Here is a 27,133-nt window from a genome sequence, read left to right as displayed (position 1 = left end):
GATGTATTAGAAGCTCTAGCCCTACAAGAGTTGAGTGGTTGCAACTCAACATAGAGCCATCAACTCCCTATGCTAGGAATGTGTCCTGACATAAGTGCAGTAGAAGAAGGTCAGGTAAGTGACGCAAAAGAAGGTAAGGAAAATGCCCTAGAGTCAGAGGAAGCTAGAACAAGAAAAGCCGCTAGCAGAAGGGTTACTTTAGAAAATAGTGAATAGTGAGAAGAGACAATTTATCTTTCAGTGCTGAAAACAGCAGCGCTGATACAGGCAGTTCTCAGCCTCACAGCCAAGCTCTACCCCGTCCGTAGAGAAAAAAAGGGGGGGGGACAAAACAAAGTATGAAGTAGCTTTACTAACACCATCAAATCTAACGATCAAAAGATGTAATGTCCTCAACCCTGCCACACTAATACCTGAAAAAGGGGGGGATGAAATCTACCTACTACTTTGAATGTGGTACATGGCCTTATGTTTGGTTACCAGAGAATAGATATGGTACCTGTATTATTGCTACTTCAGCTCCTGCCATAACAATTGTAGATTAGGATAATGTAACAGCAATTTTTTTAATATCACACCACAATCTTCTTAAGAGAATTGTTTACCATAGTAAAGTTTAATATTTTTTGTGGAATTGTAAATAAGATTAAAGAGTTACAATATGAAGCAAGGGCAAGTAGGCATAAGGGGTGGGACCGTTTTAAAGGTTTACAATTTGATAATATATTTAGTTTTACTTAAGCAAGATAGTGTTTTCTTGTTCATGGTTTTCAATATATTGCTATCATTTTATGCCCTTTATAAACTTACTGTGTTTATAATTTCTCAAAGTACAAAACTTACTGCTAAACATATCTACCATGTCAGGATTCAATATCCTGACTCTGAAATTATTTATAAAAGTAGTTTCTAACATTATAATTTGTTTAGTTCTATAGAACAACTGAATATGTGGAAGATTTTGGCAATCGTTTTTCTTGCTACATGTTTATGATGATGATGATTTCAAATGAACACTCTTGATTGATAATTCCAAATCTGTGATAGAGGGGAACCATTCCTATTTCACAGTTCCCTTTAATTCCGGACGTCTCTTTCCAAAGCACTTTAAAGAAAATGTTTGCTGACACCTGTCTCTACAAGAACACAACTATATCATGGAGATGCAAGTATACTAAGTTCATCACTTCTAAGAACTATACTTGGGACAATACCTTTGCAGATGCCTTTACTATAAATAAGTTCAAACCATCTTTTCTAAACGACACTGGAACATGGATAAAGAGACTTATGTTTACTAAACGCAATATTTCAAACAGGTATTTTCTTGCCTGCAGCTCTTTTTTGAACCTGTATAGAGCTATCTATTACCCGGTTTGTGTTTTGTGAGAGTCAATAGGACGGTGATACAACTCTGTCTCTGTACATCATAATGATAAGGGTCTTGCAGAGACCGCTGAAGTGTGGTTCACAGTTGCTACATGCTTACACAATGAATTTTGGTCCGAACAAAGAATAATCGAATCAAATGGAAAAGTTAAAGTGATGTATTAGAAGCTCTAGCCCTACAAGAGTTGAGTGGTTGCAACTCATATGGCATACATAGAGCCATCAACTCCCTATGCTAGGAATGTGTCCTGACATAAGTTCAGTAGAAGAAGGTCAGGTAAGTGACGCAAAAGAAGGTGAGGATAATGCCCTTGAGTCAGAGGAAGCTAGAAAGCAAAGAAAAGAACAAGAAAAGCTGCTAGCAGAAGGGTTACGTTAGAAAATAGTGAATAGTGAGAAGAGACAATTTATCTTTCAGTGCTGAAAACAGCAGCACTGATACAGGCAGTTCTCAGCCTCACAGCCAAGCTCTACCCCGTCCGTAGAGAAAAAAAGGGGGGGGGGACAAAACAAAGTATGAAGTAGCTTTACTAACACCATCAAATCTAACGATCAAAAGATGTAATGTCCTCAACCCTGCCACACTAATACCTGAAAAAGGGGGGGATGATATGTTGACATACATGACAAAGTGAGGTACAAGGGTTTGATAATGTAAAAGATGAACCTTTGTTAGATCCTTATTGTGAATTGTTTTTTGATGGTTCTCATTACTTTACTGAGGATGGTAAATATCATATGCTGTTGTAACCTTTGTCTGATGTTTTAGTTCAGCAGAATCTACCTCCACACATGGCAGCTCAAGAAGCTGAGCTACAAGCACTCATCACATCATTCATGCACACTAGCGGAAGGTCAAAGGGCGAACATCTTTTCTGATAGCAGGTACTGTATTGGTATTTGTCTCGACTATCTTCTGATTTGGGGGGCCAGAAATGTTATGACATCATCAGGTAAACCAAATAAGAATACAAATACAAATTTAGTAAGACAGCTATTGTTAGCATTACAGCTTCCAACTGAGGTAGCCATTCTTAAAGTACAAGCGCACACAAAGCTTCAAACTCCAGAAGCTACAAGGAAATGCAAAAGCTGACGAGAGAGCCTAGTCAGTAGAGATGTCGCGAACTGTTCGCCGGCGAACTTGTTCGCGCGAACATCGGGTGTTCGCGCTCGCCGGAAGTTCGCGAACGTCGCGCGACGTTCGCCATTTTGGGTTCGCCATTGTTGGCGCTTTTTTTTGCCCTCTCACCCCAGACCAGCAGGTACATGGCAGCCAATCAGGAAGCTCTCCCCTGGACCACTCCCCTTCCCTATAAAAACCGAAGCCCTGCAGCGTTTTTTCACTCTGCCTGTGTGTGCTGAAGAGATAGTGTAGGGAGAGAGCTGCTGCCTGTTAGTGATTTCAGGGACAGTTGAAAGTTTGCTGGCTAGTAATCGTTTTGATACTGCTCTGTTATTGGAGGGACAGAAGTCTGCAGGGGTTTGAGGGACATTTAAGCTTAGGTAGCTTTGCTGGCTAGTAATCTACCTTCTACTGCAGTGCTCTGTATGTAGCTGCAGTGGGCAGCTGTCCTGCTTCTGATCTCATCTGCTGACTGCTGCAATAACAGTAGTCCTTGTAAGGACTGCTTTTATTTATTTTTTTGTTGTTTTACTACTACTACTACTACTACTACTATAAGAGCCCAGTGCTATTAGTCTAGCAGTGTTGGGGAGTGGGACTGGTGTGCTAATCTGCTGCTCCTAGTAGTTCAGCAGCACCAACTTTAATTTTTTTTTTTAATATTCATTTTTTTTTATTTTACTTTTTTTATTTTACTACCGCTGTAGTAGTGTATAAGTTGACCTTTTAGGCATTATTTGCCCTGTAGGCATTATTTGCACACTGTTTTCTTCAACCCGCCATCGAGCTGTGTGACCTTGTTCCCATTCTGTCTAAATATCCATAATATTACCGTCTCCAGAAAAAACACCGGAGTCACTTTTTTCAAGCAGCATTCATATATTTTACGTAATCCGTATCCACCGCTGTAGTAGTGTATACGTTGGCCTTGTAGGCATTATTTGCACACTGTTTTCTTCAACCCGCCATCGAGCTGTGTGACCTTGTTCCCATTCTGTCTAAATATCCATAATATTACCGTCTCCAGAAAAAACACCGGAGTCACTTTTTTCAAGCAGCATTCATATATTTTACGTAATCCGTATCCACCGCTGTAGTAGTGTATACGTTGGCCTTGTAGGCATTATTTGCACACTGTTTTCTTCAACCCGCCATCGAGCTGTGTGACCTTGTTCCCATTCTGTCTAAATATCCATAATATTACCGTCTCCAGAAAAAACACCGGAGTCACTTTTTTCAAGCAGCATTCATATATTTTACGTAATCCGTATCCACCGCTGTAGTAGTGTATACGTTGGCCTTGTAGGCATTATTTGCACAGTGTTTTCTTCAACCCGCCATCGAGCTGTGTGAGCTTGTTCACATTTTGTCTAAATATTGATAATATTATCGTCTCTAGAAAAACCACTTGAGTTACTTTTTTTCAAGCAGCATTCATATATTTTACGTAATCCGTATCCACCGCTGTAGTAGTGTATACGTTGACCTTGTAGGCATTATTTGCACACTGTTTTCTTCAACCCGCCATCGAGCTGTGTGACCTTGTTCCCATTCTGTCTAAATATCCATAATATTACCGTCTCCAGAAAAAACACCGGAGTCACTTTTTTCAAGCAGCATTCATAAATTTATATTTTCAGCATTTATATGGCATAATTTTTCTGGCAACTGTGCTTCAGTGGCTGCGTCCAAAAAAACTGGGCAAACAATGTCTACAAGGTCAACGTATGGCGAAAAATGACTATTTTCAGCATTTATATGGCATATTTTTTCTGGCAACTGTGCTTCAGTGGCTGCGTCCAAAAAAACTGGGCAAACAATGCCTACAAGGTCAACGTATGGCAGTTGTTTAAAGAGAACAGCAGATTACTAGCCAGCAAAGCTACCTAAGCTAAAATGTCCCTCAAATCCCTGCAGACTTCTGTCCCTCCAATACAGAGCAGTATCAAGCAGATTACTAGCCAGCAAACTTACTATCATCTGTCCCTGAAATCACTAACAGCTCTCCCCCTACACTATCTCTTCCAAGCACACACAGGCAGATTTTTCAGATACATTTTTGCCCTTGATCCCCCTCTGGCATGCCACTGTCCAGGTCGTTGCACCCTTTAAACAACTTTAAAATCATTTTTCTGGCCAGAAATGTCTTTTCTAGATGTTAAAGTTCGCCTTCCCATTGAAGTCTATGGGGTTCGCGAACCGTTCGCGAACCGCTCGCGTTTTTGCGCAAGTTCGCGAATATGTTCGCGAACTTTTTTTCCGACGTTCGCTACATCCCTACTAGTCAGCTGCCCTCTTGCCTATAATGACAGCAAGTTGGACATGGATATCCTGGCTACAATACAGGACTAGGCCCCTGAGATGGAAAAAGGAAAGTGGTCGAAGCTGGGAGCCTCCAAGGATGACATGAGTCTATGGAGAAATGGTCTATTATACTGTCTATCAAAAGCAGTGTATGCTATGATGGCACACCTAACTCAGGTAAGAATGCAATGGCTGCTTCAGTTCAGAAAAGTTGAATAGCACCTGGGTTTCTAGCATTTGTTGCAAAATATGTTTTTTCTTGTGCTACCGGTTTACGTCATAATCCTGTTTAGGTAGTCAAATCTCTGAGACAGCACTTTGCTAAGCCAGAATAACCCTACCAGCGATTACAAATACACTACAGCCAACTGCCTAAAGTAGGTCCGTATGAATATGTACCAGTATGTATTGAAATGTTCTCAGGATGGCCTGAGGCATGGCCAAGTTGCTAAGGCTACAACAAAAGCAACTGCTAAGAAACTTTAACTGAAGTAATCTGTAGGTATTCTTTACCAACCTACATTGAAAGTGACAGGGGTACACACTTTACAGGGCAAAAAATGTCTTAAATAAAAAAAAATAACCCTCAGAGTTTTGGGAAGGTTGAAAGCTTAATGATGTTATATAAAATATACGGCTTGGAAAATAGCACTGTTAAAGCATTAAACAAGTTTAAATGATACATGGAAAATAATGATTGGTCTAAGTGTGTTTTTACAGGCAACTAAAGAGGAAGCTAATGAATTTAGCATTGAGCAGAAGATGGTATTTATAAAACAACTCTTAATTTGACAGATACTAACTTTAAGAAAAGTAGAGTGTGTTGGAACCTATTCTATTCTAAAATAGAATTAGCTATTTATGGATTAATTACATAGAAATCTAACCACTACTTTGAATGTGGTACATGGCCTTATGTTTGGTTACCAGAGAATAGATATGGTACCTGTATTATTGCTACTTCAGCTCCTGCCATAACAATTGTAGATTAGGATAATGTAACAGCAATTTTTTTTAATATCACACCACAATCTTCTTAAGAGAATTGTTTACCATAGTAAAGTTTAATATTTTTTGTGGAATTGTAAATAAGATTAAAGAGTTACAATATGAAGCAAGTGCAAGTAGGCATAAGGGGTGGAACCCTTTTAAAGGTTTACAATTTGATAATATATTTAGTTTTACTTAAGCAAGATAGTGTTTTCTTGTTCATGGTTTTCATTATATTGTTATCATTTTATGCCCTTTATAAACTTAGGGGCCGATTCACTAACTTCGAGTGAAGGATTCGAAGTAAAAAAACTTCGAATTTCGAAGTGTTTTTTGGGCTACTTCGACCATCGAATGGGCTACTTCGACCTTCGACTACGACTACGACTTAGAATCGAAGGATTCGAACTAAAAATCGTTCGACTATTCGATAATCGAAGTACTGTCTCTTTAAAAAAAACTTCGACCCCCTAGTTCGCCATCTGAAACCTACCGAACTCAATGTTAGCGTATGGGGAAGGTCCCCATAGGCTTGGCTAAGTTTTTTTGATCGAAGGATATTCCTTCGATCGTTGGATTAAAATCCTTCTAATCGAACGATTCAAAGGATTTAATCGTTCGATCGAAGGAATAATCCTTTGATCGTTCGATCGTACTATCTGCGCTAAATCCTTCGACTTTGATATTCGAAGTCGAAGGATTTTAATTCCCAGTCGAATATCGAGGGTTAATTAACCCTCGATATTCGACCCTTAGTGAATCGGCCCCTTAGTGTGTTTATAATTTCTCAAAGTACAAAACTTAATGCTAAACATATCTACTGTGTCAGGATTCAATATCCTGACTCTGAAATTATTTATAAAAGTAGTTTCTAACATTATAATTTGTTTCGTTCTATAGAACAACTGAACATGTGGAAGATTTTGGCAATCGTTTTTCTTGCTACATGTTTATGATGATGATGATTTCAAATGAACACTCTTTATTGATAATTCCAAATCTGTGATAGAGGCGAACCATTCCTATTTCACAGTTCCCTTTAATTCCGGACGTCTCTTTCCAAAGCACTTTAAAGAAAATGTTTGCTGACACCTGTCTACAGGTATACTAAGTTCATCACTTCTAAGAACTATACTTGGGACAATACCTTTGCAGATGCCTTTACTATAAATAAGCTCAAACCATCTTTTCTAAACGACACTGGAACATGGATAAAGAGACTTATGTTTACTAAACGCAATATTTCAAAATACATGGCATCAAATCTTTTGGGTGTTGGTTGAATTAGATATGTAATACTTCATGTTAATTCTTTTAAACTGAAGTAGTTTGTGTAGTTAGGCAAATAACAAGATTGGGATGGATTAGGAATTCTCCAGCATGTAGTTGTGTTAATTCTGCTGGTCAAGAATGAGTTCTTGGTTTTGAAGACAGGCCTAGCCCCTCTTCAGAGCATAGTAGTCTCAATACGGTTATTTGCATTTAGGTGAGTTTATAGTTTAGGTTAATTTTGGTCATGGGAATGTTAAGGTGGCCTTTATTATAATCACATATATCATATCTGATACATGGTTGTATACCACTTTAAGCTAAGTCTTTTCTCTATTAGCAGAAACCACATTGTATGTCAGCATGACACTAAGGGGCCGATTCACTAAGGGTCGAATATCGAGGGTTAAATAACCCTCGATATTCGACTAGGAATAAAAATCCTTCGACTTCGAATATCGAAGTCGAAGGATTTAGCGCAGATAGTTCGATCGAACGATCGAAGGATAATTCCTTCGATCGAACGATTAAATACTTCGATTCGAACGATTCGAAGGATTTAAATCCAACGATCGAAGGAATATCGTTCGATCAAAAAAAGCCTATGGGGACCTTCCCCATAGGCTAACATTGACTTCGGCTAGGGGGTCGAAGTTTTTTTTTACAGAGACAGTACTTCGACTATCGAATGGTCGAATAGTCGTACGATTTTAACTTCGAATCCTTCGATTCAAAGTCGTAGTCGAAGGTCAAAGTAGCCCATTCGATGGTCGAAGTAGCCCAAAAAAACCTTCGAAATTTGAAGTTTTTTAACTTCGAATCCTTCACTCGAAGTTAGTGAATCGGCCCCTAAGCACCATCCTTTCTATCATCTTAAAACAAACAACTTATGCCTCTGTTCAAGGTTGGTCCCATTACACAGGACTAGGTGAACGGTCATTCAATACTTGTTATTTCTGAAACTGAATACTCTTTTCTAATTGGTTATGGTAGGTAACCAACCTAACCCACCTTAAAGCATACCAGTTTAGTTACCGCTCTTCCTATTGGGATTCCTTCTGTTGGTTCTAATTTACCCTTTGCTGGCTGTCTCTCTAATATTACTATGTTACAATGGCATTTCTATTTTTATTACTTCTATCCTATTCCTTCAATCTATCGTTCCCTTACCTATTTCCCACCTGCGTTACCCATTGCTAATTATCAACTCCCTTGAGTCTCTGTTCCGCACACTTATTCATCATCATACTGACACTGTTGCTGCCTATCGTAAACACACTGATAAATTGTATGATACAGTGGTTAAAACTATTGCTACAAAAAACAAATCACTTTCTATAGGTTCCCAATTACAGGACGATTTGCAACACTATTGGTATGACATTTTCACTGGATGGTCTCTCACTGGTTCTCAAATCATGTACGCTATTTTTGATCCTATTCTCATTGTTACTGTTGCTTTGGTTCTCCTTGTTATTTTTAATTTATATCTTCTCTGTTCTTTTCGTACCCATGTTAAGTCTCTTATTGATACTGCAGAACAGTCCCAATTAGCTCATCTTCATACCCACTTCTATAAACCTTCTTAACTGTATATTATGAATTTCATGATGTTATGATCAAAGAGTAGTTATGGGTGAATTTATTCGCCAGGCACAAATTTGCGGCGAATTTGCGCGATTCGCCGCCAGCGAATAAATTCGCGAAACATCCGCAAAAATTCGCGTCAAAAAATTCGTTTCGAAAAAACGAACGCCAGCGTCAGAAACGGGCGCCGGCGTCAACAACGGGCATCGGCGTCAAAAAAACAGACGCCGGCACCATTTCGCAAATTTTTCGCCATTTCGCTTCGCCGAAAAATTTGGGAAATTTGCGAAACATACAATTAATGTATGTGCTGTTTCTTTTCTGCAACTGTTATTACTTACTGATAAGCGATGTATCCTGTCACAAGATGTGTCTTGCTCCTATGCTATAGATCATATGCTTCTCAATATAGGCTGTTGTAACACTACCAATAAACTGAACTTGTTATGAGTCTCACTGCTTGCTAGTGTCTCTCTGTACAAGCTCCCGGATCCGAGGAACGTACGGATGCGCTGTCTTAGGGACCCCTGGGCGTCAGTAGCCGGTTACTCCAACAATCACGTCAGTTAATAGGAAAGTGTATAATAAGGCAAACATGAGCATTTTGCCACCACCTGTCATCATATGCCATTGCCCTTAGGAGAAATGTGCATCCATCCCTGTGTATAGCTTTCCATTATCTCTCCCTTTTCTCCCCTGACAGAAAAGATAAGCACAAACCTGTGTTTTCCTGGCTGTAGCAGGGACTGCCGGTGCCTGGGATCTGCTCAGCTGGAGTGTCAGGAGGAGTGACTCTGTCCTAGGGGCAGTTCCTGGGCATTTGTTCCAGATAGTTATTACACACTCCCTCTCCTGAATAATTAGCTCCTCCTTTTAGTAATACAATGAGTAAAAGGTTTGTTCTTAGGCTCACCACGGAAATTACCCACAACAATAACCTAGATACTGTACTAAGCTGCCAAACTGCACTGCTCTACACAAGCACCCATAATAATAAACGTTACGTCACTTTATTACTGCATACAGGATGATTCATTTTGCTGTAGTTATAAGCACTGGCTTTTTACTATTGTGCAGCAACCAAAGTATGCATAATATTAAAGGAAAACTATACCCCCAAAATGAACACTTAAGCAACAGATAGTTCATATCATATTAAGTGGCATATTAAAGAATCTTACCAAACTGGAATATATATTTAAGTAAATATTGCCCTTTTACATCTCTTGCCTTGAGCCACCATTTTGTGATGGTCTGTGTGCTGTCTCAGAGATCACCTGACCAGAAATACTGCAGCTCTAACTGTAACAGGAAGAAGTGTTTAAGCAAAAGACACAACTCTGTCTGTTAATTGGCTCATGTGACCTAACATGTATAGTTTGTTTGGTATGTTTGTGTGCACAGTGAATCATACGATCCTTATTTTTAAAATGGCACTTATCTATTTAGGATTACCCAATGGCACATACTACTAAAAAAGTTTATTATTATGGTATGTTTGTGAGTACAGTGAATCCTACGATCCCAGGGGGCGGCCCTTATTTTTTAAATCTATTTATGATTACCCAATGGCACATACTACTAGAAAAGTATATTATTATGAAAATGGTTTATTTACATGAAGCAGGATTTTACATATGAGCTGTTTTATGCAATATCTTTTTATAGAGACCTACATTGTTTGGGGGGTATAGTTTTCCTTTAAACTGTGAAATATATAACCGCTTACTTCTATTGATTTTCACAGTAAGTCCCCACATTGTTGATAAAAATGTTATTGTATTCAAAATAAGGGTTTATGTTCTATGTGAATGTCCTTACACAAACAGTAATTTATTGCATTCTTTAAAGCAAAATTTATTTTGCTTTAAAGATTTCTTTTATGTGGATACGTGGATCCATCCTTTTTTCTGGTGCTGCTTAACCCCTTAAATACTCAGCAAACGCGGACCTTCATCCCCCCTTCCCATATTTTCAGTAATTTATTGCATGTATGGATCACTATTATTATTATTCCAATGAAAACAGCAGCACTCCGGTATTATTGACAAAAGTGAAAAGCATTACCAAAATGCCAAAGGTAACGTTTCGGGCTACACAGGCCCTTTGTCAAGCCATTACTATTGCTATTATTATTATTCATATGAGTGGGACCTTTTTTCCCCATATACAAAAGACATCATTTATACAGTACAAAATTTGGTAGGTGGCAAAAAGGCCCTGGAATGCCCACCAGCTTGACCATAATTTAAACACACAAGCGAGAGAGAGCCAAGGGGAAGTAAGGAACCAGGGAACTAGTCTAGGGTATATGATAAGTACAGGGTTCCCTTTATGCACCAGATTTTAAAGAGAGCAACTTGACCATTGTCAGGGGTGTAAGTGCTCCATGCATGGACCCTAAGGGTGCAGTTATTTACTGCTTGAACCATGCTTCCCAAGGTGTTCATACAGAGCAGATATCGGGTGCCAATATGGCCTTTCTAAGCCAAATTAAAAAGTTTGAAATGAAGGAAAACCGCAAAATGCTTAACATTGTTTACAGTTCAGCCAACCCAATATCCTTGCAGTTTATTCATTCAAGGCACAGGAAAATGTCTTTGATTTACAACATAATGCATTACAGGGAAAGAATTCGGTTTAATTTGAGTTTATCTGTAATCTTTTAAAGAGAATTAATGCTAGAACAATGCACTCATTTACTGCTGCTCTACCTTCCCCCTCCAACACAACCAAGTAAGAATATCCTTAAACAAAATTCTAACATATTGTATTTAAATGTGAGCATTCTAAAAGGAAACACTGCTTCATTTACAACTTTAACTTACTGATAATATATTGAGAGGACAACTATGTAAAAGGTGTGCTATATATATATATATATATATATATATATATATATATATATATATATATATATATATATATATATATATATATATATATATATGTATATATATATATATATATATATATATATATATATATATATATATATATATATATACAGTATATATACAGTATATATATGTATATCTTCCCCATTGTCTTTCAGCTCCACATGGATCCTGCTATGTTGCACAGATGTTTCCCCACAAACTTCAGATAAGCCCAGACCTACCTCCTCCTTGTTTTTTCTCTCAGTGACTGAAGGTGCCTGTGATCTTCTCAGTTGGAGTGCTGGGAGGAGTCACTCAGCTCTAAGGGCAGTTCCTGGGTATTGTTCCTTCTCCTTAGGAGGTCCATCCCCCATGTCACTAAGCCCTCCTCTATAATTGTTGAAGTGTATAGTATTTGGCTCACAACACAGAAATAAAATGATTACAGACCACTATAACCCAGATACTGCATTTATCAGCCTGATCCCCCAGAATTATTACAGCAGTATTCATTTATGTATTATGCTCCCATAATAAACGTTCCCTGCATAAACAGATACTGGAGTATTCATTTATATTCATTTATAATGACACATTTTAGATAACTGTATGTGCTATTCCTTTTACTCAAATCATTTTCGTGGGCAGGTAGTTATTGGGTGCCAATATGGCTGTCCCCCTGCAGGGGGGTGTGGGAGTGCACTGGGCCCCTTGGCGGGTGCGGGGGCCCCTAGGGCGGCAACCCCTGTGCGTCCTGCACCCACCAGTCTGACTCTGGTCAGTGACCCCCATTTGAAAGCTGGAAAGAGTCAGAAGAAGAAGGCAAATAATTCAAAAACTATAACAAATAAATAATGTAGACCAAATGAAAGGATGCTTAGAACTGGCCATTCTAAACATAACATACTAACGGGGGTATGTATTAAAAGTCCGTAACTGAAAAACTATTCGCAATGCGAAAAGTTATGCCTTTTGCGCAAACAGATTTTGCTTTGCGGGAATTTAATATAGCTTTTGCGAACCCGGAAACTGTTTAGCGACCACTTGCAACAATGGAAGACCGTTTGCAAATTTCATAGTTTGCGCCAATGCGCAGTCAATGTAATAAAACTTCTTACTGAAAAAGTCATTCTTTTTGCTCCAAAAGATTACAACACCTTCAAGCACTTCTTACGAGTGCGCAAGTAAAATTCGCAATGCGCAATTCGCAATGCGCAATTATAATTCGCAATGCAATAACAGTTTAAGGAACAATATTGCATTGCGAGATGTGGATTTTTAGTCTTATTGGCGCAAATTGTTTTGCTCTTTGCGACTTTAATTACATTCCCCCGCATAAGTTAACTTAAAGGCGAATCATCCTTTTATTTGCCAATTCCGTTTGGGTCACTAGAAAGCCAGATTGAATTTCGTCATGTGTTTTGTTTTGTTGGAAATAAACACTTTTTTTTGTCATTATTAGAATTTCACCATGTACTTTGACCCACTGTTTAAGAGAATATTTTTATTTTTAAACAACACTTGGGGGCTGATTCACTAACTTTGAGTGAAGGATTCTACTTCAACCTTCGACTACGACTTCGAATCGAAGGATTCGTAGTAAAAATCGTTCGACTATTCGACCATTCGATAGTCGAAGTACTGCCTCTTTAAAAAAAACTTCGACCCCCTAGTTCGCCATCTAAAAGCTACCGAAGTCAATGTTAGCCTATGGGGAAGGTCCCCATAGGCTTGCCTAACTTTTTTTGATCGAAGGATATTCCTTCGATCGTTCGATTTGAAGGATTAAATCGTTCGATCGAAGGAATTATACTTCGATCATTCGATCGAACTATCTGCACTATATCCTTCGACTTCGATATTCGAAGTCGAAGGATTTTTATTCCTAGTCGAATATCGAGGGTTAATTAACCCTCGATATTCGACCCTTAGTGAATCGGCCCCTTTCTGTTCTTGCAAATGTCATGCCTTTTTTAGAGTAAAACCCAACAGAAGATTTTGATCATATTTTGTGGGTCAGGTCATGCCATGCAACACCATGAGATTTTGTAGGATGCTATGAAATCTGATCCTCCTATAGCTAGAATGTAAAGTTCTGAAAAAGTCAGATGTTGTCTTTTATTCATGCGTTTACATTTGATCCATCCAACCAAAGCGATTGTTTAGCCCTTGGGTTGTAACAAAATAGCTGCAAGCTCTTACAATTACGATCTTTCCTGCAACCATTGTTTTTCAATACAGATGTGTAGAGCTGAGTGTCAGATATATATATATATATATATATATATATAACAAACAAGGGAAAGTTGTGCTCACCACTATTTTTTAAAAACATTAGGCGGGGGTGCAATGAGGCTGTGACCACAAAATACATATAGACACATACAAGAGTCCTCTGCACTCAACCCATTATCAATATATTTAAGACAGAGACATTTTGTGCATACTGCTACTAAAAAATGCCTTACCCTTTAAACAAAACAGGGATTGTTTGTCCATATATTGCAATATATTTAAGCTGGCCAACTACGTTAAGTAAAACCTAGTCCCTTTGTAAAATGTATAATGAAGCAATAGAATTCTTAATGAATCAGATGAAAATTAAGCGTAGGACTGGCCAGATATGGGATGACTTTGACGTAGTTGGCCAGCTTAAATATATTGCAATATATGGACAAACAATCCCTGTTTTGTTTAAAGGGTAAGGCATTTTTTAGTAGCAGTATGCACAAAATGTCTCTGTCTTAAATATATTGATAATGGGTTGAGTGCAGAGGACTCTTGTATGTGTCTATATATATATATATATATATAGGTAGAAACAATCGAATTCTACCTGTATCTGACAATTCAGCAGTTCAACAGGCCGATGTTTTCCAACCTGCCCGATGGACAGGCCAACCAATATCCTTGTCTTCTGCCAATATCAGTCAGCTCGTCTCCTGCCATATATGCATCGAATATCGTTTTGTACAATATCATCTGTGCCCCAATGGTCACCTTTAGTGTTAAACTACACAGGACTTTTTTATCTGATTATACCATCCAACACTGTGAAACAACACACAGCAGTACCAGATTTGAAGGATATTACGAATTCTGATCCCCTTATAGCTAGAATGTAAAGTCTGTTCGGATAAAGTTGGATGGTGTAATTTGTTCATGCATCTGACATTTCAATGGGAAAAAAGTCCGTCAGACACCATCAGATTTTATCTAGTTGGCTACATAAATGCAGCATGCAGCTTTCCCATCCTACACTCATGTCACATTGGATGAAAACATTTCCATGTAGTTTACACATCAAAATTTTGTATCAGTCCCATTATGCTACTGCATCCAGTCCAACACCATAAAGCTGGCCATAGATGCAAAGATCCGATCGTACGAATCATCGTACGATCGGACTTTCCCATCTCCCGACCCGCCACTAACCATTCAGATCAAAGTCTTACCAGTCAGATTAGTTAAAGAACAGATCAGCAATGTTCTGCCCCTGACAGCAATCGTACAATATCTATGTCCAACCAAAGCTAGCGACAGTCTCCCACTGAAAATCGTACGATCGGCAATACACGCAGAGATATTATCGGCAGCCGACAGAAATGTTCGAACCTGTCCGATCGACCAAACGACCGATCTCCGCCGGACGAAAAATGTCGGGACTCTCCACACACGGTCCGAATATCGTACGAATCCTCGATTCGTACGATCAGATCTTTGCGTCTATGGCCAGCTTAACACAAAATCTCCCATGGAATTTAGCCCATTGGGGGCATCCTGCAAATCTTGTGCTGTTGCATACTATTGCATGGCAAGATCATATAAAATCTGACCCACATAGTTTTATTCTAACAGATAGCCTTGAGCTACCTCCATAGTTACCTCTGTAATCACATTATTTATCTAATCTTTTTGTCATTATGTAGGATCACTGCACACACAGATCTGTATTTGCCAAGAAGCTGCTTTTGGTATGGAAAGGTGGGGTTTATAGAATGGTATCGTCATTCTAAAAAAACATTTGGAAATTATCGCAAACTGGATTAATTGTAAAAACACACAAAATAATAAAATTTCAAATGGCAAAACTTCAGTAAAAGCAATCGTTCATTGACAGAACTGGAAAAAAAAGCATAAAAATAATGCTTTCCTTTTGCTGTCCTATCATATAGGTATATCTCACTATCATAAATATATATGGCCCTATACTATAATCTCTCCAAAGGAAATGTATGTTAAAACACAGATATCATTCTTCCTAAAACAACCTGCAAAATAACTAGGAATGCCTGTGGGGTGTTTCCTTTTATTTAATCATTTGATAGAAACAATATCTCTGTTCCCATATTATTAGCATTCGTAGCATTGTGTAAAGATTTCATCTATTTACAGTCAGCAACTGGTTACTGGTATTCCTTGAAAGCTTTGCATCATGTTTTGGTCAAGTCCTGTTGATCCTCCTTTAACCAGAACTATCTATGCCTAATGGGAACATATCAGTCAATGAAACTTTATATTACCGCACACATATCAGTCAGCCTGACCCAAGATAGACTAAAAACACCCAGAGGAAGTTCTAATAAAGCATTTAAGTATTTTGCCATGTGATGCAGACAATATAGTTATTCAGAGAACTGATGATTGATGCTTAATACCAGAGATTTCATTAAACTGTGTGACTAAAACCAGTGATTATCATCTAGAAATACATTTTCTTCCAATTATAATTGATGGCCCCTGCACAGGTACCCTGACATCACAGTCAAAGAACGAATACTCACCAGCCCGATCTACAAATCACTGAGCTGGAGGGAGAAAACGTGGTCCTGGTTCCACTGGCCATATTTCTGGTAGGTGATTGCCACCAGGGAGCCTAATACTGAATATGTCATGATCAAACATGGCAGTGCAAACCTGCCTGGGATATTTTGCCTCCACAATGAAATCCAGAATGAGACTTGCATTCAGTACAATTGTTTCCTGACTGGCGATTTGCAAACCCATGGGGGGAAATTTACTAAAGGGTGAAGTGGCGTCATTTCGGCACTTCGCCGATTTACTAACGGTAGCTGGCGTAATTTCGCTGGCATATTTTTGCCAACTTTGCACTCTAATGCCAGACGAATTTTCGGTCTGGCGAAAGAGCGTTACTGTGTAAATTCACTATGTTTTTGATTTTACTGACTGTTACCTCTATCGCCAGACTTGCCTTCGCCACCTTAGACCAGGCGAAGTGCAATAGAGTAGATAGGAGTTCCTCAAAAAAAGTTGAAAGTCCCAAAAAACGCTGGCGCTTTTTCCTATTTAAAGGGTGATAGGCTGAAAAAGATTGTAAATTTTTTTTGGGGTACCCTCCTTCCCCCCTACATTTGCTAACATATGGCACCTAAACTATACTATGGACACTTTTGTAGGGCATTATAACAACTTAATATAATTTTATTAAGGTTCCTTGGCCTTGTGTAGTGTAATGTATTTGCTGCAGCAAATACGGCCATTGTACTTTAAGTGCATGCCGTATGCAAATTAGCCAATGCTGAGCATAATTTCGCTGGCATAATTTTGCCAGTGTTCGGTACCCTGTGCGCAATTACGGATCTTCGTGAATTAGCGTTGTTTACGCCTGGCGAATTGTTGAGAAGTGCACGAAGCCAGCGATGGCGAATTTTCGCCGGTTACCGAATTTGCCCCATGGAGTTTTCTTTAAAGGGAATGTAAAGGCAAAAAAATTAAATTCCAATTTAAAAACGGGATTTTATTTTTTTGCCTTTACATTCCCTTTAATTGCAGGTCAGAGTGCAAATTACAAAGTATGCCATGTTCCTCTCAATCAACTGAAAATAACATTGGAAATACAGAACTAGCTCTGTGTTATGCCTGACTTGACTCCAGTCTCGGTGACAATACTATGTTATTATGGGCCTGATTTACGGGGGGGGGGGGTACAATTTTTTAATTTTCATATACTTTAAACACTTTCCTGACAGTCAGAAAAGTGCTAATAAATGTAGTAAAACTTTAATGGCGCATTCTTTGGCACATCCCTGTTTACGTTTTCTTAATTCCGCCCCTGTATTGTTATGTGAGCTTTCCATTGAACTGCTTGCTGCTACGCTGTTCAGCTTTATAAGGATGTTTTATAAAATACTGCCAAAACAAAGTAGAATTACAAAAGAAACAACTGAGCAGCATCTTATTAAATAGGGATCATTTCACTAGAAAGAGGTACAGTAACTATAAGGGCAAAGACACATGGACTATTTTGCCGTCCACAATTTACATTACATAAAACATCTTAAATAGCTTGTCATTAGTGATGGGCGAATTTATTCGCCAGGCGCGAATTCGCAGCGAATTTGCGCGATTCATCACCAGCGTAAAAATTCGCGAAACGCCCACGTAAATTCACCGGCGTCAAAAAAAAATTCGGAAAAAACGGACACAGGCGAATTTTTCGGTAAAGCGAAACGGCGCAAATTCGCCCATCACTACTTGTCATTGCTAGTAATGTACAGGTAAAATTGCATAACCGTGCAAAAATGCTGAAGGCATATTTTCACACAATTACAGTATTGACTCTTCTTTTTTTCTCTGTAATAATAAAACAGTACCTTGTACTTGATCCCAACTAAAATATAATTAATCCAGATTGGTTAAAATAATCCTATTGGGTTTAATTAACGTTTCAATTACTTTTTAGAAGACTTAAGGTATTGAAATTAAAATGACGAAAAAGAGCCCCGGTACCAAGCATACTGGATAACAGGTCTCATATCTCAAATATAGTTTGAATGACTTGATTTTAATGATTTACATTGTGGATGGGCAGTAGTGAGACATTTCAGATGTTTTGTGGTCCATGATTTAACATGGATGAAAATACCGTGTTGTTGCCCTAAATTGTAGAAAAAGTGCAAAAGTGCTTCTTTCTTGAGTATTCTTAGTATATAACAGGCAGCTTCTCTGCTCAGTGCAAGTTGTATAACTGAGGTCATTGATATATGTAGGCTCATACACACCAGCCCAGCAGAGATTAAATATCCTCAGAGATATTGACACCAAATATCCAGTGGGTTCCTAAGAAATACACTGCACCACATATTGTAGATAAACACTTGAGTCCCTGAGCAGCAACCTTAAAGCTACAGTAGCTAAACACAGTATGGCTCATTTGCACATCTTATATTCTTCATTTAGTGTTCCTTATTTAGTGCAGCATTTATAGTTCTTGCATTTTTGACTCTACATTATAATGGTCGCATGACATGCAGCTATTACAAAAGACCTGAGAAGTCAAATAATTTTAATGCAGATGCACAGATCTGAAAGCTCATCTAATGTTTGTGGGGTTTGTATCCCTGAGAAAATAGCAATGTTAAGCACAGCAACAAACTGAAAATCAGCTGTTATTAATCCAGTAAAATGTATAAAAATGCCTTATTGGTTGCTGTTGATAGAACCCTTATATTTTTCACCTTATGGTGAATTGATAGTGCAACATTTATAATCATACTAATATATTTTTTATCATGTACACTAGTTGGGGAGCAACACAAGCATGAAAAATGTTCCTGGGGTGGCAAATAAGGGCTGTGATTGGCCATTTAGTAGCCCCATGTGGATTGTCAACCTATACTGAGACTTTGTTTGGCAGTTCACCAGGTTTTTATGCAGCCAGAACTTGCTTGGTATTCAATAATAAGCACCTGCTTTGAGGACACTGGGAGCAACATCCAAGGGGTTGGAGAGCAACATGTTGCTCACGAGTTACTGGTTGGGGATCACTGGCTAGATCATAATTTGACCCACATTTGGCGAGCAGCTCTTGGTGGCTTCCATGTTCCATGATCTTCCCTTTGTTCATAACCACAATAATATCAGCATTCTGTACGGTGGTCAGTCTGTGTGCAATCAGGATGCAGGTCCTTCCCTTCCGGGCCTGATCAAGGGCTTGCTGTACAATCTACAGGAAAGAAGCAAGCACACCTCACAGCTGCTAAACACACAATAGCAGTGACTTTAACATATTTAAATTGTAAATGATTTTTGAATTTGAATTAAGTGGAGGGGCCAGAATTGCCCCTGTATGACATGATAGAGATATTTGTTTGTATGAGTGCACTGGCAATAGCTATCCTTTGCTTCTGTCCTCCAGAGAGTTGAGTTCCCTTTGAGTGTTATATTTCTAATGGCAAAATGATATTGGAAGAGAAATAAATCTGGGAAAATCTTCCAGAAACAAAAGAAAGTGGGGCATACTAATACAAAAAAGTTCAGAAAGAAGGGAGAGTAAAAAGAATGAATACGACATGAATACGACATGAAATTAAAGGGGGTAGTTTACCTTCAAGTTAACTTTTAGTATGTTATAGAATGACTAATTCTAAGCAACTTTTCAACTGCCTTTCATTTTTTCTTTTTACAGTTTTTGAATTTTTCTGATGACCCTTTCCAGCTTTTTATAAGGGGGTCACTGACCCCACCTAAAAAAAACACATGCTCGGTAACACTATGTATAAATATACTGTATAAGGGGATCATATAATAACCTCTCTAATGCTTTATTTACCAGTAGGTCTTTCCAGCTGACACGAGGTCACCCATTCCGATTAGAAGAAAAGAGGTTCCGCCCAAATATTCGGAAGGGGTTTTTTACAGTGAGAGCTGTGAAGATGTGGAATTCTCTCCCTGAATCAGTTGTACAGGCTGATACATTAGATAGCTTTAAGAAGGGGTTGGATGGCTTTTTAGCAAGTAAGGGAATACAGGGTTATGGGAAATACTGTAGCTCATAGTCCAAGTTGATCCAGGGACTAGTCCGATTGCCATTTTGGAGTCAGGAAGGAATTTTTCCCCCTCTAAGGCAAATTGGAGAGGCTTCAGATGGGTTTTTTGCCTTCCTCTGGATCAACTGGCAGATAGGTAGTTAATAAAAAAAAAAAAAGTTTGAACTCGATGGACGTGTCTTTTTTCAACCTTACTTACTATGTATGTTACTAAAAATGCCTTGCTATTGTTACTTTTAATTACTCATATTTCGATTCAGGCCCTCTCCTATTCATATTCCAGTGCATGGTTGCTAGAGTAATTTGTGCCCTTGCAACCCGATTGCTAAAATTGCAAACTGGAGATCTGCTGAATAAAAAGCTAAATAACTCAAAAACCATAAATAATTTAAAAAAAACGAATTGCAAATTGCCTCAGTGTATCACTCTCTACGTCACACTAAAAGGGGCTACAAAAGTACAGTATTTTCTTCGCAACATTTGGCAGACACTGGTCCAGTTCCTGTATTCTGTTTATACCTTCTGATTGATAAAGGTTGTAGGACACACTGCCAGCTTGTATTTAGCAGTATTGTCTTCCTTTGGACCGTGGCTTGAACTAGCAGAACTAGCCCTCATTGCAACCGCTATCTGAAACTTGAACTCCCAATGGGAGTTTTACAGAGAATAAAAGCAAACTCAAATGTTGAGACTTTTGCCACTTCGCAAACTCACAGTGTAGTGCTGCAGTTGTGCTTTTGCCCACAACACAACTGGTCATCATAATAGCTACACTAGATTTAAAGGTGCAAACACAACTACCATAAGCCATTTATACTTATAAATGTACAATCAGATAAACCTGAAGATGGTTAAAGAAGTTATAACAGAATTATAATGTTCTTCATTAGACACTTATTACATTGCGCATTTTGAATGCACATAGCACATTTTCAAATGTGACATGGTGCATGGAGTCGCCAAATACGACTTGGTTTCCAAAAGCTACACTTGGGGGCTGATTCATTAAGGGTCGAATATCGAGGGTTAATTAACCCTCGATATTCGACTAGGAATTGAAATCCTTCGACTTCGAATATCGAAGTCAAAGGATTTAGCGCAAATACTGCGATCATACGATCGAAGGATTATTCCTTCGATCGAACGATTAAATCCTTCGAATCGAACGATTCGAAGGATTTTAATCCAACGATTGAAGGAATATCCTTCGATCAAAAAAACTTAGGAAAGCCTATGGGGAGCTTCCCCATAGGCTAACATTGACTTCGGTAGCTTTTAGCTGCCAAAATAGGGGGTCGAAGTATTTTTTAAAGAGACAGTACTTAGACTATCGAATGGTCGAATAGTCAAACTATTTTTAGTTCGAATCCTTCGATTCGAAGTCGTAGTCGAAGGTCGAAGTAGCCCATTCGATGGTCGAAGTAGCCCAAAAAATACTTCGAAATTCAAAGTTTTTTTACTTCGAATCCTTCACTCGAATTTAGTGAATCGGCCCCTTGATGTATAGAAAGGAAGAATATACTTTTGCTTTGTGCGCATTTCTCTTTTAACAGCTTTGATTACATTGTGCCGTTAGAGAACAAATTACCTGAGGAAGTCCTTCTATGAACAAGTGGATATTAGCTGCTTTGGCTGCATTTTGTATTTCATCCATAGACAGAGTTGTCACCATAGGCGATATTTTCAGTAATGCTGCAGTCAAACAGGACAGGCTCTTGGGACACAATTCCCATTTGGGATGGAGCCACTGCACATTGAAGCATTTTGCATCCACTTCATCAAACAGCTGCACACAGGAGAATAACACGTTAGCAGCACACTGACACCATACAGCAGGTTATATAGCATGGATGCCTAACCAGGGAGACCTGGCTCTGCCAGAATAACTGTACAACTCCCAGCTGATAGATACTCTGCTTTTAACAGCAGGAATTCTGCAAGTGTCACTAGAACTAATGGGTTTAGGCAATAACAGGTTCTTCAAGTTCTAGTAACCCACTTAGCAAGTAGTATTTAACTGCTAATGTACAGGTATAGGATCCTTTATCCGGAAACCTATTATCCAGAAAGCAAATGCACAGTGTTTTGCCTCTTTAGAGGCAGAGTGAAATGTGTACTCGGTGTCATTTACTGGTTTCGGCCCCTGCTCATCTTCCATAGACCCCATATTAATCAAATAAGTCCAATTTTTAAAAATGATTGCCTTTGTCTCTGTAACAATAAAACAGTACCTTGTACTTGATCCCAACTATGATATAATGAATACGACATTATGAATCCCGTTGGGTTTAATTCTTGTTATTATAAAATAGACTTAAGGTATGGAGATCCAAATTACAGAAAGACCCCTTACCCAGGTCTTCTACAGTATCTCCAGCAAACAGTGTCGGACTGGCCCACAGGGATACCAGGAAAAGTCCCGGTGGGCCCAGGTGTCAGTGGGCCCTCCTGCTTCTAAACATTTGGCATATTTCATGGTAATTCCCTATTTCTATAAGAATAAAGTGGCTAAATAGATGGTACAATAGATTATAGTATGTAAAGAAAAGAGACTAGGAGAATAGAGGTTGAGTGAGGAATAGAAAAATAATACTGAGGGTGGGCCCCTGGTCTAAGGTTTTTTGGTGGGCCCCTGGTGTCCCAGTCCGACACTGTCTGTTATTAAACTGCATTTGGAATGACAATTCAGTTTTAGCAGAAGTTTTAAGCTGAACTACAGTTAGACTTAAGTTATCCAGTCAACTGGCCTACAGATTCTGGTCCATTTGGCTGCACATGGAGGTGAACTCATTTCAGTGGTTCACTTGTTTAGAGCCTGTCTGGCACTGGTGCAGATCTGTGATTTTATATATACACGGCAACTACAGTGCCAACAGCTTAAAGGTGCTCTGTTTATGTTTATGTTTATAAAAAAAAAAAATCTACCAAATGAGATGACAGTATAATAGACAAGTCTAGTGTCGGACTGGGATGCCAGGGGCTCAGCAGAAAACCTTAGGCTGAAGGCCCTCTTTCTAAACTATTATACCCCCTCTCCTCACTCAACCTATTTATTCTCCTAGTCTCTTTTCTCCACGTAATATGCTCTATTCTTCCATTATTAAGCCTCTCTGTTCCAAGAAAGAAATAGGGAATGACATGAAATAGGAGAAATGGTTAGAAGCAAGAGGCCCACTGACACCTGGGCCCACCGGGAGTTTTCCTGGTATCCCGGTGGGCCATTCCGACACTGGATAAGTAAGAAACATTTCAGAAACAGGCTTGTAAAAAATGCCACTTGAGGCTAAGGGTACAATGGGGAAGATAATCCATTTTCTCAGCCTGTGTTTTATATGCAGGTTGAGAAAAACAGATCTTCTTCCATCCTCATCTCTGTGTAGCTCCACTGCCAGACATGACATGGGCCTGTGTGCAGATGGAATGAGCAGATTTCGGCCCTAAAAACACAAAATCCACTCGATGTAGCTGCTTGCATGTCCGTGCCATGCCAGTGGAGCTACACAAAGGAGCGGATGGGAGCAGATCCACTTTTCTTAGTCTGCATACAAAACTCAGGCTGAGAAAAGTGAAACATTTGCATGTAACATTAATACACGAGGTATGGAAGACTTTCTCTTAAACAGTTTTATTTTATTGCTGTGACTCAAAACAGGTAGATAGTGGCACAACCTTTTCTCCTCACCTCTCCCTAACAAAGACTGCTGTCCCTTCCTCTATCACTGCCTATTTCCTGTTCCTGTATGATTTATTCACTATTTCACAATTCAACTTATGACTCATTGCCACCTAGTGGCCAAACTAATTATATATTAACTTAACATTTATTATTAATTACTTAACAATTCACATTTCACCCCCTTACACGCATGTATTTGCACTGAAAGCATATTTGTTCCTCTTTCTCTGCAGTGTATTTACTATCATAGCATTTGGAGCCATGACACATTAACCTTTGCACCTGACTTCACTAAGGACATGTCTGCTGCCAGATACCTTTTTGCCTTGTTTGAAAGAGAACCCACAATAGACAGCTTTACCCAGCAGGGACAGAAACCAGTAAGTGACTCTAAGAACACATTTCACTCTGCCTCTAAAGAGCACTCCACAGGTAAAACACTGTGCATTTGATTAAGGCCTCATAATGTATGAGTCTAGTGGAACTATTCTATGTTTAGACACTAAACTGAATAGAGTCCTTGCAAACGCATGTATACAAGATGCAAGAAAATCCTCTTGCCTTTGTTAGCTATTAGTACCTCCTTTGTAAAAATAATCATTTTTCCAAATTATTTTTGATTCACCGTTTTCTTTTTTTTTTTTTAAAAAAAAAGGATGACTACTCTGGATCTTTAGAATTCCGTAATGTTCCATTCAATTACCCAACTTGTTCAGATGTTGCAGTGCTCAGAGTTTTATGTGTTAAAGTAGAAAGTGGGCAAACAGTAGCATTTGTTGGTAGTAGCAGATGTGGGAAGAGCACAGCTGCTACAGAGATTCTATGACCCGCAAAAAGGAGAAGTGGTAAGATCAAATGACAATTCTGTATTTATATTTCTTTATAATCGTGTATGAATGCCACATATTTGTTATGCAATACCCCAAGCAGCTAGATTAATGGTTGAAGCTTATATCAATGCTGATTTTATGCTAAAGCTTTTTATTTCTGTCTTGCTGGCTTAAGTTGCTGGCAGGGTCGGACTGGGGGGCCTGGGGCCCACCGGGACTCCAGTCCATGGCCCCACTACAGGCCCCCCATCCCCCCTACTGTGACCCGCCGTGCGGTGCCCCTCAGTGCGCATGCATACACGGCACCCCCTCTGTGTGCACACGGCACCCATCGGCGCACATGCGCTGCGCATCGCTGAAAATCTTTTTTTTTTAAAAAAAAAAACAAGTGTCAGGGAGGGGGTCTGGCCCGGCGGAGGCCAATGAGGGTCGGGGCCCACCGGGTTTTTTGCCAGTGTCCCACCGGGCCAGTCCGACACTGGCAGCCATCCAAAGCTGAAAAAGGAGAAAAGGCACATGATACACAGCAGGTAACAGATAAGCTCTGTAGTATACAATGGGATTCTTCAGAACTTATCTGTTATCTACTGTGGATCCTGTGCTTGAATGGCTGCCCCCTTGGCAACATATGTTTATATAAACTATAATTGTGTTTCTGAAGAAAGGAAGTTTATTATCACTTCGCAGCATTGGACTAGTTCATCGGAGGCCCCCCAGGGGTGTGACTTCAAGGGCCTATTTTGCAACCTCCCGGGGCCTCCTCCCGACACCCACCCCCACCCTGTGCACTAGAGAGAAAGAGAGAGAGAGAGAGTTAGTCCACCAGTACCTTTTACCTTTGGCCCATGAGGGCTGGGGGCCACCAGGTTTTTTACCCAGTCCTTCCGGCCCAGTCCGACCCTGTCAATTAGTAGTAAATGAGGTTTCTGGTATAGATATTTGTTTTCTCAATGTGCTTTGGATTGGCAAGGCCACCATCAGAGAGGTACTGTCAGAGGACCTGAGATATAAAAGCCTGATTCACATGCTGCAAAAGGAGCAGGCCTTTCAGGGGTATTGGCCAAGGTTTATATAGTTTGTGAGAAGACATTTGTCATAACCTTAGATTGGATGGGGTGGATCAGGGACATGGCCATCTATGTGAGGGGCATTTTTCTTTCAACTGTGGCCCACCACCCAGGGGACACAGGTGACCAAAGCATTAATACTTGGGGAAGGCCCCATGTAACTTAGTGGCAAGGGGTCCCATTATTGCTGATGTTGTTGCTTTATGGTTTTTTAGTTGTGAAAGGCCAGAGTCCATGTATAATGTTAGTGAACATGCCTGTCACATCAATCATCACTTGCTGGGCTGCCCTTCTGGCTACATCCCCAGTATGCTTTACATGTAGAAGCAATTCAGAGATTTCTATATGTGGATTTCAATTGAATACCCCTTTCCAATATGTGTCACAAAGACACATAAGAACTTTATGTACAGGGCATAGAACTTTCATCGTTGCTATTGCTTTGTGCATCAGACAGAAATGTATCCCCTGAGGCACTTCATATGTATTCACTATACTAACATATGTTCACTGTAGGTTGAATGACACAATTGCAAGCAAAACACAATAATGAATAAATGATGAATAAACCCAGTAGTACTCAAGTCTTACAATGTTGAGTTGTTGGCCCGAGACATTGTAATGAGAGGATTTTTATTATGGTATTACTTTGATACAAATATAAGGCTTTGATATAAAAATAAGACAAATAACTGTTATCAATGGCGGCTCATAGTAATACTGTGATAGAAATATAGGACAAATAACTGTTTAACTGCTGAACCCAATATGGTATACAAGACAGCTTTATAATATAATCTTGCATAAGGAGCTTTGTACGAGAGAAACTTTCGAATTCAAGTAGTCGATGACCTAATACTCGTATTTGTTCCTTATATGTTTGTGACTTCTGGAAGTTCTCATGGGGCTTTCCTTTATTATAGCCAGGGGCAGAATATGCACTACCAACTGATTGGATAAAATCTTTGCTATGGATGTGCTTGTTGGGAGTCTGGCCAGATCCTGATGAGCGCATGGGAAGCGAGATCTGTTATTTACCAAGTAGTTTAATGTATGAGCTCATTGTTTTTGAGCATATAAAACTGGGGGTCTCCGTTTTGTATCCATGAGATCTCTCCTGTGGGTTTGCGTACGTACTTCCCAGGACTTTGTGGATGGTTTGAGGCTCCGCTTTGCTGACTGTATCAGGATTAGGGATGTAGCGAACTGTTCGCGCGAACTTCGACC

The 27,133-nt window shown here is 39.3% G+C and overlaps 1 protein-coding gene across 2 annotated transcripts in view; it reads right to left on the bottom strand.

Moving 5' to 3' along the window:
- The window catches only part of LOC108719919 (ATP-binding cassette sub-family B member 5), a 72,854-nt gene extending 60,980 nt beyond the window's left edge, over positions 1 to 11,874 (bottom strand). Inside the window, exon 1 of one of the 2 annotated variants that reach the window (XM_041567496.1) lies at positions 11,787 to 11,874. The gene's annotated coding sequence lies outside the window, so the exon portion shown is untranslated. Of the gene's footprint in view, positions 1 to 9,385; positions 9,646 to 11,786 lie in introns of those variants that run through there. The other variant, XM_018269214.2, reaches the window with a different exon arrangement.
- Positions 11,875 to 27,133: the final 15,259 nt, after the last annotated feature.

This window comes from Xenopus laevis, chromosome 6S, assembly GCF_017654675.1.
Source record: "Xenopus laevis strain J_2021 chromosome 6S, Xenopus_laevis_v10.1, whole genome shotgun sequence".
Taxonomy (NCBI): domain Eukaryota; kingdom Metazoa; phylum Chordata; class Amphibia; order Anura; family Pipidae; genus Xenopus; species Xenopus laevis.
Note: the sequence above shows the minus strand (reverse complement) of the source record. Positions and strands in the feature narration are given on the sequence as shown.